We start from the raw sequence: 14,934 nt of genomic DNA, 5'->3' as shown, positions 1-14,934 counted from the left end.
GGACAGCTGTGGATTAGTGAGGAATGTGGGACAAGGTCAGGTCACTGATAAGGTTGGACAGCTGTGGATTAGTGAGGAATGTGGGACAAGGTCAGGTCAGGTCACTGATAAGGTTGGACAGCTGTGGATTAGTGAGAGAATGTGGGACAAGGTCAGGTCACTGATAAGGTTGGACAGCTGTGGATTAGTGAGGAATGTGGGACAGGTCAGGTCAGGTCACTGATAAGGTTGGACAGCTGTGGATTAGTGAGGAATGGAGGGACAGGTCAGGTCAGGTCAGGTCACTGATAATGTTGGACAGCTGTGGATTAGTGAGGAATGTGGGACAAGGTCAGGTCACTGATAAAGTTGGACAGCTGTGGATTAGTGAGAAATGTGGGACGAGGTCAGGTCAGGTCACTGATAAGGTTGGACAGCTGTGGATTAGTGAGGAATGTGGGACAAGGTCAGGTCAGTCACTGATAAGGTTGGACAGCTGTGGATTAGTGAGGAATGTGGGACAAGGTCAGGTCAGGTCACTGATAAGGTTGGACAGCTGTGGATTAGTGAGGAATGGGGACGAGGTCAGGTCAGGTCACTGATAAGGTTGGACAGCTGTGGATTAGTGAGAATGTGGGACAAGGTCAGGTCACTGATAAGGTTGGACAGCTGTGGATTAGTGAGAAATGTGGGACAGGTCAGGTCACTATAAGGTTGGACAGCTGTGGATTAGTGAGGAATGGGGACGAGGTCAGGTCAGGTCACTGATAAGGTTGGACAGCTGTGGATTAGTGAGGAATGTGGGACAAGGTCAGGTCACTGATAAGAGGTTGGACAGCTGTGGATTAGTGAGAAATGTGGGGCAAGGTCAGGTCAGGTCACTGATAAGGTTGGACAGCTGTGGATTAGTGAGGAATGTTCAGGTCACTGATAAGCTGTGGATTAGTGAGAATGTGGGACAAGGTCAGGTCAGTCACTATAAGGTTGGACAGCTGTGGATTAGTGAGGAATCTGGGACAAGGTCAGGTCAGGTCACTGATAAGGTTGGACAGCTGTGGATTAGTGAGGAATGGGGACAAGGTCAGGTCACTGATAATGTTGGACAGCTGTGGATTAGTGAGGAATGTGGGACAAGGTCAGGTCACTGATAAGGTTGGACAGCTGTGGATTAGTGAGGAATGTGGGACAAGGTCAGGTCACTGATAAGGTTGGACAGCTGTGGATTAGTGAGGAATGTGGGACAGGTCAGGTCAGGTCACTGATAATGTTGGACAGCTGTGGATTAGTGAGGAATGTGGGACAAGGTCAGGTCACTGATAAGGTTGGACCTGTGGATTAGTGAGAAATGTGGGACAAGGTCAGGTCACTGATAATGTTGGACAGCTGTGGATTAGTGAGGAATGTGGGACAAGGTCAGGTCACACTGATAAAGTTGGACAGCTGTGGATTAGTGAGAAATGTGGGACGAGGTCAGGTCAGGTCATTGATAAATTTGGACAGCTGTGGATTAGTGAGGAATGTGGGACAAGATCAGGTCACTGATAAGGTTGGACAGCTGTGGATTAGTGAGGAATGTGGGACAAGGTCAGGTCAGGTCACTGATAAGTTGGACAGCTGTGGATTAGTGAGGAATGGGACAGAGGTCAGGTCAGGTCACTGATAATGTTGGACAGCTGTGGATTAGTGAGAAATGTGGGACGAGGTCAGGTCAGGTCACTGATAAGGTTGGACAGCTGTGGATTAGTGAGGAATGTGGGACAAGGTCAGGTCACAATGATAAAGTTGGACAGCTGTGGATTAGTGAGAATTGTGGGACGAGTTCAGGTCAGGTCAGTTATAAGGTTGGACAGCTGTGGATTAGTGAGGAATGGGGACCGATGTCAGGTCAGGTCACTGATAAGGTTGGACAGCTGTGGATTAGTGAGGAATGTGGGACAGGTCAGGTCAGGTCACTGATAAGGTTGGACAGCTGTGGATTAGTGAGGAATGTGGGACGAGGTCAGGTCAGGTCACTGATAAGGTTGGACAGCTGTGGATTAGTGAGGAATGTGCGAGTCAGGTCAGGTCACTGATAAGGTTGGACAGCTGTGGATTAGTAAAGGAATGTGGACAAGGTCAGGTCACTGATAAGGTTGGACAGCTGTGGATTAGTGAGGAATGTGGGACAAGGTCAGGTCACTGATAAAGTTGGACAGCTGTGGATTAGTGAGAAATGTGGGACGAGGTCAGGTCAGGTCACTGATAAATTTGGACAGCTGTGGATTAGAGAGGAATGAGGGACAAGATCAGGTCAGTGATAAGGTTGGACAGCTGTGGATTAGTGAGGAATGTGGGCGAGGTCAGGTCAGGTCACTGATAAGGTTGGACAGCTGTGGATTAGTGAGGAATGGAGGACGAGGTCAGGTCAGGTCACTGATAATGTTGGACAGCTGTGGATTAGTGAGGAATGTGGGACAAGGTCAGGTCACTGATAAGGTTGGACAGCTGTGGATTAGTGAGAAATGTGGGACGAGTTCAGTTCAGGTCAGTTATAAGGTTTGACAGCTGTGGATTAGTGAGGAATGGAGGACGAGGTCAGGTCAGATCACTGATAAGGTTGGACAGCTGTGGATTAGTGAGAAATGTGGGACGAGGTCAGGTCAGGTCACTGATAAGGTTGGAAAGCTGTGGATTCGTGAGGAATGGAGGACGAGGTCAGGTCAGATCACTGATAAGGTTGGACAGCTGTGGATTAGAGAGGAATTTGGGACAAGGTCAGGTCACAATAAAGTTGGACAGCTGTGGATTAGAGAGAAAATGTGGGACAAGGTCAGGTCAGTTATAAGGTTGGACAGCTGTGGATTAGTGAGGAATTTGGGGCCAGGTCATGTCACTGATAAGGTTGCAAAGCTGTGGATTAGTGAAGAATGTGGGCCGAGGTCAGGTCAGTGATAACGTTGGACAGCTTTGGTTTAGTGAGAAATGGAGGCCAAGGTTAGGTAAAATCACTTATAAGGTTAGACAGCTGTGGATTAGAGAGGAATGTGGGACAAGGTCAGGTCACTGATAAGGTTGGACAGATGTGGATTAGTGAGGAATGTGGACAAGGTCAGGTCAGGTCACTGATAATGTTGGACAGCTGTGGATTAGTGAGGTCACTGAATGTGGATTAGGGACAAGGTCAGGTCAGGTCACTGATAAGGTTGGACAGCTGTGGATTAGTGAGGAATGCAGGACAAGATCAGGTCACTTATAATGTTGGACAGCTGTGGATTAGTGAGGAATCTGGGACAAGGTCAGGTCACTGATAAGGTTGGACAGCTGTGGATTAGTGAGGAATGCAGGACAAGGTCAGGTCACTGATAAGGTTGGACAGCTGTGGATTAGTGAGGAATTGGGGACGAGGTCAGGTCACTGATAAGGTTTGATTCCTGTGGATTAGTGATAAATGTGGGACAAGGTCAGGTCACTGATAATGTTGGACAGCTGTGGATTAGAGAGGAATGTGGGACAAGGTCAGGTCACTGATAAGGTTGGACAGCTGTGAATTAGTGAGAATGGAGGACGAGGTCAGGTCAGGTCACTGATAAGGTTGGACAGCTGTGGATTAGTGAGGAATGGGGGCCGAGGTCAGGTCAGATCCCTGATAAGGTTGGACACCTGAGGATTATAGAGGAACGTGGGCCTAGGTCAGGTCACTGATAAGGTTGGTCAGCTGTGGATTAGTGAGGAATTGGGGACGAGGTCAGGTTAGGTCATTGATAAATTTGGACAGCTGTGGATTAGAGAGGAATGTGGGACAAGGTCAGGTCACTGATAAGGTTGGACAGCTGTGGATTAGTGAGGAATGGAGGACGAGGCCAGGTCAGGTCAGTGATAAGGTTGGACAGCTGTGGATTAGTGAGGAATGGAGGACGAGGTCAGGTCAGGTCACTGATAAATTTGGACAGCTGTGGATTAGTGAGGAATGCAGGAAAAGATCAGGTCAGTTATAAGGTTGGACAGCTGTGAATTAGTGAGGAATGAGGGACAAATTCAGGTCACAATAAAGTTGGACAGCTGTGGATTAGTGAGAATTGTGGGACGAGTTCAGGTCAGGTCACTGATAAGGTTGGACAGCTGTGGATTAGTGAGGAATGAGGGACAAATTCAGGTCACAATAAAGTTGGACAGCTGTGGATTAGTGAGAATTAACGAACCAGGTCAGGTCAGTTATAATGTTGGACAGCTGTGCATTAGTGAGGAATGGGGGCCGAGGGCAGGTCAGGTCACTGATAAGGTTGGACAGCTGTGGATTAGTGAGGAATGGGGGCCGAGGGCAGGTCAGGTCACTGATAAGGTTGGACAGCTGTGGATTAGTGAGAAATGTGGGACAAGGTCGGGTCACTGATAAGGTTGGACAGCTGTGAATTAGTGAGGAATGCAGCAAGACCTGGATTATGCAATAAATATACTATTCAACGCACTTAGAAGAAGAGGATATTCAAAACGATTTTTAAGAACTATTAAAAACAACACATTGGCCGCCCTCCCTCCCATTCATCCAACACTCACAGACCACAGCAAATCATCCACCTCTCTTAACCCTAACCTCAATCCTACTCCTAACCTTAACCCCTCCCCAAACCTCACGCCTAACCTTAACCCTCCCCTTAACCCCACGCCCAACCTTAACCTTTCCCTCAACCTCACACCTAACCCTAACCTCTCCCCAAACCCCACGCCTAACCCTAACCTCTCCCCAAACCCCACGCCTAACCCTAACCCTAACCCTAACCCCCCTAACCCTAACCTTTCCCTTAACCCCATACCTAACCTTAACCTCTCCCCAAACCCCAACCCTAACCCTAACCCTAACCTCACACCTAACCTTAACCTTTCCCTTAACCCCACGCCTAACCTTAATCTTCCCCGTAACCCCACACCTAACCTTAACCCCTCCCCAAACCCCACGCCTAATCCTAACCTCTCCCCAAACCTCACGCCTAACCTTAACCTTTCCCTTAACCCCAAGTGTAACCTTAACCTTTCCCACGCCTAACCCCTCTCCCTTAACGCCTAACCCTAATGTGTACCATTACCCTAACCAGGGTTCTCATCCTATCTCCCTCCCTCACCCTAACCCTGACTCCCCTATGGAAAGTGATCTGCACCAACCACTAAACCGGAACACTTCCTCTGTCTCCCTCCTTTGTCATCAATACTCAATCAACAGACAACTATCATCCCCCTAGTAACCACATTTTCACATAGAATTAGACCCCTACATCAATCATTCAAACACAACTTCTCTACAGTTCAGCACACTTACATACCACTCAAACCATACAGAATTATATCTCAGCATTTAGAAAGAACAAAAACTTAAAGGACATGCTCACCAAAGCAAGATTCAGTAGCAAGCCACCACAAGACCTCAAACCTCATAACGTCCATTTTCGACAGATAAAGTTCATTACAAATATACATAGCCACACATCAGCACCAGTACAGGAATCCTATTCATTGAACACACATAACACCATTTATATCATTACATGCACACTTTGCAATAAACAATACATTGGAGAAACCAAACACACCATAGAAACAAGACTCAAACAACACCTGTATAACATTAAAAGGGCACACCTACAAACAGAACTCATAACCCACTTCCAGGAGCATCCCATCACTCACCTTACCATATCAGGGTTACAGGCACATATAGGCTGGACCTGTGGGCAGCGAAAGAGGGTAGAACGGGAGTGGATCCAGCACCTACAGACAATAACGCCAAATGGCCTGAACGAGAGGTTTTAGAAAATGGGTTTTAACAGACAGAAAAATGGATGGAGAAGAACATGGTTTTATTCATAATTTATTTTTATTCTCTATAGATTTATGTCTTGTTTGGTTTTAGTTTGGCACTGCCTCTTTTAGGTTTTTCTGTCCTTTAACAAAACAATAAAACCATTTAAATGCACAACATGGCGTTTATGTTCACATGTAACAACACTATGGTTGAATGAATCTCTCACCATATTGACTTCTGTACGGCCACCCAGAAAAAGAGGCAACTTGGAGCTTACCTCAGTTTTATTTATGGTCTTAGGAGGACATCTACGGGCCTTTTTAAGTACTACACCTTTTATATTAGATTATCACACATGGGAGGGATAAACAGGAGATAGGCCTGTGCACCGTAAAACGAACTAGTTGAAACGAAACACATTTATATTCAAAACCTAACCCTAACCCTAACCCTAACCTCTAACCCTAACCCTAACCCTAACCCTAACCCTAACCCTATGGTCTTAGGAGGACATCTACGGGCCTTTTTAAGTACTACACCTAATATTAGATTATCACACATGGGAGGGATAAACAGGAGATAGGCCTGTGCACCGTAAAACGAACTAGTTGAAACGAAACACATTTATATTCAAAACCTAACCCTAACCCTAACCCTAACCCCTAACCCTAACCCCCTAACCCTAACCCTAACCCTAACCCCTAACCCTAACCCTAACCCTAACCCTAACCCCTAACCCCTAACCCTAACCCCCTAACCCTAACCCCTAACCCTAACCCTACCCCCCTAACCCCCTAACCCTAACCCTAACCCCCTAACCCAACCCTAACCCTAACCCTAACCCAGTGACCATGAAAAAAAGTAGGCCCAAAATGAAGCCTGGCCCTCAATGTAATTTGCTTTTGGGTGACAGTGAGAGAACCGTTAGGGTGAGAAGCACAATTCGACCTCAGGTACGTTCCTAAGGTCCTCCCGATCCGTGCAAGCCTAACCTTGACCGTGTGGCATTAACCCTTAACAGTTAAAAGAAGGTGTTTACTTCAAACAGTTTGCATTGACTTCTCTCCCCATAAGAATTCATTGCCTGCACCTCTAAATTCAACCTGAAGCCTATGTGGGTTATGAATGCCTAATGAACCTGTCTTCTATGACAGTCCATCAGACCACTATGAGGTCTACCTGTGTCGATTCTAAGCTTCCTTGAGCAACCGGAAGTGGTTAAATTGACCCAAAAGGTGTTTTGATGTACATAACCTTCAAAGGTGAAAATGACTACATTCAACCCTGTGTAGATCGTAGATCAGTCAATTGTTAACTTAAAGACTTAAAACTCAGGATTCTGTAAGTTTCTATGTCAATCAAGACATGTGTTTACTTATAGCTTCCTGTGCCAACCGTAAGTGCCTTTAATTGGGTCACACTGTCTGTTTTGAAGGGTTAAAAAAGTCACATCTTTCCTAAACTTCATATGTGTGACTAGGTAACCCTCATGAACTGTAAATCAGTCATTTCTCCCAATTCTCCATACAGAGTGATGTGTGGATAATTCTCCATACATAATGATGTGTAGATAAGTCTCCATACATCATGTGTAGATAATTCTCCATATATAATGTGTAGATAATTCTCCATACATGGTGATGTGTAGATAATTCTCCATACATAATAATGTGTAGATAATTCTCCATAAATCATGTGTAGATAATTCTTAATACATAATGATGTGTAGATAATTCTCCATACTTAGTGATGTGTAGATAATTCTTAATACATAATAATGTGTAGATAATTCTCCATAAATCATGTGTAGATAATTCTCATTACATAATGATGTGTAGACAGTTATCCATACATAATGTGTAGATAATTCACCATACATAGTGATGTGTAGATAATTCGCCATACATAGTGATGTGTAGATAATTTGCCATACATAGTGATGTGTGGATAATTCTCCATACATAATGATGTGTAGATAATTCTCCATACATAGTGATGTGTAGATAGTTCTCCATACATCATGTGTAGATAATTCCCCATACATAGTGATGTGTAGATAATTCTCCATACATAGTGATGTGTAGATAATTCTCCATACATAATTATGTGTAGATCATTCTCCATACATAGTGGGGTGTAGATAATTCTCCATACATAGTGATGTGTAGATAATTCTCCATAAATAATGTGTAGATAATTCTCCATACATAGTGATGTGTAGATAATTCTCCATAAATAATGTGTAGATAATTCTCCATAAATAATGTGTAGATAATTCTCCATACATAGTGATGTGTGGATAATTCGCCATACATAGTGATGTGTAGATAATTCTCCATACATAATAATGTGTAGATAATTCTCCATAAATCATGTGTAGATAATTCTCCATACATAGTGATGTGTAGATAATTCTCCATACATAGTGATGTGTAGATAATTCTCCATACATAATGTTGAGATAATTCTCCATACATAGTGATGTGTAGATAATTCTCCATACAGAGTGATGTGTGGATAATTCTCCATACATAGTGATGTGTAGATAATTCTCCATACATCATGTGTAGATAATTCTCCATACATAGTGATGTGTAGATAATTCTCCGTACATAATGTGTAGATAATTCACCATACATAGTGATGTGTGGATAATTCGCCATACATAGTGATGTGTAGATAATTCTCCATACATAATGTGTAGATAATTCTCCATACATAGTGATGTGTAGATAATTCACCATACATAGTGATGTGTAGATAATTCTCCATACATAATGTGTAGATAATTCTCCATACATAATATGTAGATAATTCTCCATATATAATGTGTAGATAGTTCTACATATATAATGTGTAGATAGTTCTCCATATATGATGTGTGGATAATTCTCAATACATAATGATGTGTAGATAATTCTCCATACATAATGTGTAGATAATTCTCCATACATAGTGATGTGTAGATAATTCTCCATACAGAGTGATGTGTAGATAATTCTCCATACATAGTGATGTGTAGATAATTCTCCATACATAATGTTGAGATAATTCTCCATACATAGTGATGTGTAGATAATTCTCCATACATAATGTTGAGATAATTCTCCATACATAGTGATGTGTAGATAATTCTCCATACATAGTGATGTGTAGATAATTCTCCATACATAATGTGTAGATAATTCTCCATACATAGTGATGTGTAGATAATTCTCCATACATAATGTTGAGATAATTCTCCATACATAGTGATGTGTAGATAATTCTCCATACAGAGTGATGTGTGGATAATTCTCCATACATAGTGATGTGTAGATAATTCTCCATACATCATGTGTAGATAATTCTCCATACATAGTGATGTGTAGATAATTCTCCATACATAATGAGTAGATAATTGACCATACATAGTGATGTGTGGATAATTCTCCATACATAGTGATGTGTAGATAATTCTCCATACATAGTGATGTGTAGATAATTCTCCATAAATAATGTGTAGATAATTCTCCATACATAGTGATGTGTAGATAATTCACCATACATAGTCATGTGTGGATAATTCTCCATACATAGTGATGTGTAGATAATTCTCCATACATAATGTGTAGATAATTCTCCATACATAATATGTAGATAATTCTCCATATATAATGTGTAGATAGTTCTACGTATATAATGTGTAGATAGTTCTCCATATATGATGTGTGGATAATTCTCAATACATAATGATGTGTAGATAATTCTCCATAAATAATGTGTAGATAATTCTCCATACATAGTGATGTGTAGATAATTCTCCATACAGAGTGATGTGTAGATAATTCCTCATACATAGTGATGTGTAGATAATTCTCCATACATAATGTGTAGATAATTCTCCATACATAGTGATGTGTAGATAATTCTCCATACATAATGTTGAGATAATTCTCCATACATAGTGATGTGTAGATAATTCTCCATACAGAGTGATGTGTGGATAATTCTCCATACATAGTGATGTGTAGATAATTCTCCATACATAGTGATGTGTAGATAATTCTCCATACATAGTGATGTGTAGATAATTCTCCATACATAATGTGTAGATAATTCCCATACATAGTGATGTGTGGATAATTCTCCATACATAGTGATGTGTAGATAATTCTCCATACATAGTGATGTGTAGATAATTCTCCATACATAATGTGTGAGATAATTCTCCATACATAGTGATGTGTAGATAATTCTCCATACAGAGTGATGTGTGGATAATTCTCCATACATAGTGATGTGTAGATAATTCTCCATACATAGTGATGTGTAGATAATTCTCCATACATAGTGATGTGTAGATAATTCTCCATACATAATGTGTAGATAATTCACCATACATAGTGATGTGTAGATAATTCTCCATACATAGTGATGTGTAGATAATTCTCCATACATAATGATGTGTAGATAATTCTCCATACATAGTGATGTGTAGATAATTCTCCATACATAGTGATGTGTTGATAATTCTCCATACAGAGTGATGTGTAGATAATTCTCCATACATAATGATGTGTAGATAATTCTCCATACATAATGTGTGAGATAATTCTCCATACATAGTGATGTGTAGATAATTCTCCATACATAATGTGTAGATAATTCTCCATACATAGTGATGTGTAGATAATTCTCCATACATAGTGATGTGTAGATAATTCTCCATACATAGTGATAATTCACCATACATAGTGATGGATAATTCGCCATACATAGTGATGTGTAGATAATTCTCCATACATAGTGATGTGTAGATAATTCTCCATACATAATGTGTAGATAATTCTCCATACATAGTGATGTGTAGATAATTCACCATACATAATGTTGAGATAATTCTCCATACATAGTGATGTGTAGATAATTCTCCATACATAATGTGTAGATAATTCTCCATACATAGTGATGTAGATAATTCTCCATATATAATGTGTAGATAGTTCTACATACATAATGTGTAGATAGTTCTCCATATATGATGTGTGGATAATTCTCCATACATAATGATGTGTAGATAATTCTCCATACATAATGTGTAGATAATTCTCCATACATAGTGATGTGTAGATAATTCTCCATACAGAGCGATGTGTAGATAATTCCTCATACATAGTGATGTGTAGATAATTCTCCATACATAATGTTGAGATAATTCTCCATACATAGTGATGTGTAGATAATTCACCATACATAATGTGTAGATAATTCTCCATACATAGTGATGTGTAGATAATTCTCCATACAGAGTGATGTGTAGATAATTCTCCATACATAGTGATGTGTGGATAATTCTCCATACATAGTGATGTTGAGATAATTCTCCATACATAGTGATGTGTAGATAATTCTCCATACATAATGTGTAGATAATTCACCATACATAGTGATGTGTAGATAATTCTCCATACATAGTGATGTGTAGATAATTCTCCATACATAATGTTGAGATAATTCTCCATACATAGTGATGTGTAGATAATTCTCCATACATAGTGATGTGTAGATAATTCTCCATACATAATGATGTGTAGATAATTCTCCATACATAGTGATGTTGAGATAATTCTCCATACATAGTGATGTGTAGATAATTCTCCATACATAGTGATGTGTAGATAATTCTCCATACATAATGTGTAGATAATTCTCCATACATAGTGATGTGAGATAATTCTCCATACATAGTGATGTGTAGATAATTCTCCATACATAATGTTGAGATAATTCTCCATACATAGTGATGTGTAGATAATTCTCCATACATAGTGATGTGTAGATAATTCTCCATACATAATGTGTAGATAATTCACCATACATAGTGATGTGTGGATAACTCGCCATACATAGTGATGTGTAGATAATTCTCCATACATAGTGATGTGTAGATAATTCTCCATACATAATGTGTAGATACTTCTCCATACATAGTGATGTGTAGATAATTCTCCATACATAATGTTGAGATAATTCTCCATACATAGTGATGTGTAGATAATTCTCCATACAGAGTGATGTGTGGATAATTCTCCATACATAGTGATGTGTAGATTATTCTCCATACATCATGTGTAGATAATTCTCCATACATAGTGATGTGTAGATAATTCTCCATACATAATGTGTAGATAATTCACCATACATAGTGATGTGTGGATAATTCGCCATACATAGTGATGTGTAGATAATTCTCCATAAATAATGTGTAGATAATTATCCATACATAGTGATGTGTAGATAATTCTCCATACATAGTCATGTGTGGATAATTCTCCATACATAATGATGTGTAGATAATTCTCCATACATAATGTGTAGATAATTCACCATACATAATGATGTAGATAATTCTCCATACATAGTGATGTTCTAGATAATTCTCCATACAGAGTGATGTGTAGATAATTCCTCATACATAGTGATGTGTAGATAATTCTCCATACATAATGTTGAGATAATTCTCCATACATAGTGATGTGTAGATAATTCTCCATACATAATGTTGAGATAATTCTCCACATAGTGATGTGTAGATAATTCTCCATACAGAGTGATGTGTGGATAATTCTCCATACATAGTGATGTGTGGATAATTCGCCATACATAGTGATGTGTAGATAATACTCCATACATAGTGATGTGTAGATAATTCTCCATACATAATGTGTAGATAATTCACCATACATAGTGATGTGTGGATAATTCTCCATACATAATGTGTAGATAATTCTCCATACATAGTGATGTGTAGATAATTCTCCATACATAGTGATGTGTAGATAATTCTCCATAAATAATGTGTAGATAATTCTCCATACATAGTGATGTGTAGATAATTCTCCATACATAGTGATGTGTAGATAATTCTCCATACATATGTGTAGATAATTCTCCATACATAGTGATGTGTAGATAATTCTCCATACATAATGTTGAGATAATTCTCCATACATAGTGATGTGTAGATAATTCTCCATACAGAGTGATGTGTGGATAATTCTCCATACATAGTGATGTGTAGATAATTCTCCATACATATGTGTAGATAATTCTCCATACATAGTGATGTGTGATAATTCTCCATACATAATGATGTAGATAATTCTCCATACATAGTGATGTGTGATAATTCTCCATAAATAGTGATGTGTAGATAATTCTCCATACATAGTGATGTGTAGATAATTCTCCATACATAATGTGTAGATAATTCTCCATACATAGTGATGTGTAGATAATTCACCATACATAGTGATGTGTAGATAATTCTCCATACATAGTGATGTGTAGATAATTCTCCATACATAATGTGTAGATAATTCTCCATACATAGTGATGTGTAGATAATTCTCCATACATAATGTTAGATAATTCTCCATACATAGTGATGTGTAGATAATTCTCCATACATAGTGATGTGAGATAATTCTCCATACATAGTGATGTGTAGATAATTCTCCATACATAATGTGTGATAATTCTCCATACATAGTGATGTGTAGATAATTCACCATACATAGTGATGTGTGGATAATTCTCCATACATAGTGATGTGTAGATAATTCTCCATACATAATGTGTAGATAATTCTCCATACATAGTGATGTGTAGATAATTCTCCATACATAATGTGTAGATAATTCTCCATATATAATGTGTAGATAATTCTCCATACATAGTGATGTGTAGATAATTCTCCATACATAATGTTGTAGATAATTCTCCATACATAGTGATGTGTAGATAATTCTCCATACATAGTGATTGAGATAATTCTCCATACATAGTGATGTGTAGATAATTCCTCATACATAGTGATGTGTAGATAATTCTCCATACATAATGTGTAGATAATTCTCCATACATAGTGATGTGTAGATAATTCTCCATACATAATGTTGAGATAATTCTCCATACATAGTGATGTGTAGATAATTCTCCATACAGAGTGATGTGTGGATACTTCTCCATACATAGTGATGTGTAGATAATTCTCCATACATAATGTGAGATAATTCTCCATACATAGTGATGTGTAGATAATTCTCCATACAGAGTGATGTGTGGATAATTCTCCATACATAGTGATGTGTAGATAATTCTCCATACATCATGTGTGGATAATTCTCCATAAATAGTGATGTGTAGATAATTCTCCATACATAATGTGTAGATAATTCACCATACATAGTGATGTGTGGATAATTCTCCATACATAGTGATGTGTAGATAATTCTCCATAAATAATGTGTAGATAATTATCCATACATAGTGATGTGTAGATAATTCTCCATACATAATGTGTAGATAATTCTCCATACATAATATGTAGATAATTCTCCATATATAATGTGTAGATAGTTCTACGTATATAATGTGTACATAGTTCTCCATATATGATGTGTGGATAATTCTCAATACATAATGATGTGTAGATAATTCTCCATAAATAATGTGTAGATAATTCTCCATACATAGTGATGTGTAGATAATTCTCCATACAGAGTGATGTGTAGATAATTCCTCATACATAGTGATGTGTAGATAATTCTCCATACATAATGTTGAGATAATTCTCCATACATAGTGATGTGTAGATAATTCTCCATACATAATGTTGAGATAATTCTCCATACATAGTGATGTGTAGATAATTCTCCATACAGAGTGATGTGTGGATAATTCTCCATACATAGTGATGTGTGGATAATTCGCCATACATAGTGATGTGTAGATAATTCTCCATACATAGTGATGTGTAGATAATTCTCCATACATAATGTGTAGATAATTCACCATACATAGTGATGTGTGGATAATTCTCCATACATAATGATGTGTAGATAATTCTCCATACATAATGTGAGACAATTCTCCATACATAGTGATGTGTAGATTATTCTCCATACAGAGTGATGTGTTGATAATTCTCCATACAGAGTGATGTGTAGATAATTCTCCATACATAATGTTGAGATAATTCTCCATACATAGTGATGTGTAGATAATTCTCCATACATAGTGATGTGTAGATAATTCTCCATACATAATGTGTAGATAATTCTCCATACATAGTGATGTGTAGATAATTCTCCATACATAGTGATGTGTAGATAATTCTCCATACATAATGTGTAGAT

At 38.7% G+C, this 14,934-nt stretch overlaps 1 long non-coding RNA gene across 1 annotated transcript; it reads left to right on the top strand.

Annotated features, from left to right (window-relative positions):
• Positions 1 to 302: 302 nt before the first annotated feature.
• On the top strand, positions 303 to 4,328 carry LOC127917465 (uncharacterized). The gene is made up of 4 exons (XR_008097447.1): positions 303 to 450; positions 2,154 to 2,387; positions 3,538 to 4,056; positions 4,166 to 4,328. It is a non-coding gene; the product is annotated as an uncharacterized LOC127917465 (long non-coding RNA).
• Positions 4,329 to 14,934: the final 10,606 nt, after the last annotated feature.

Source organism: Oncorhynchus keta, unplaced genomic scaffold, assembly GCF_023373465.1.
Source record: "Oncorhynchus keta strain PuntledgeMale-10-30-2019 unplaced genomic scaffold, Oket_V2 Un_contig_11514_pilon_pilon, whole genome shotgun sequence".
In the NCBI taxonomy this organism is placed as follows: Eukaryota; Metazoa; Chordata; class Actinopteri; order Salmoniformes; family Salmonidae; genus Oncorhynchus; species Oncorhynchus keta.
This window is presented reverse-complemented; position numbering and strand designations above follow the sequence as displayed.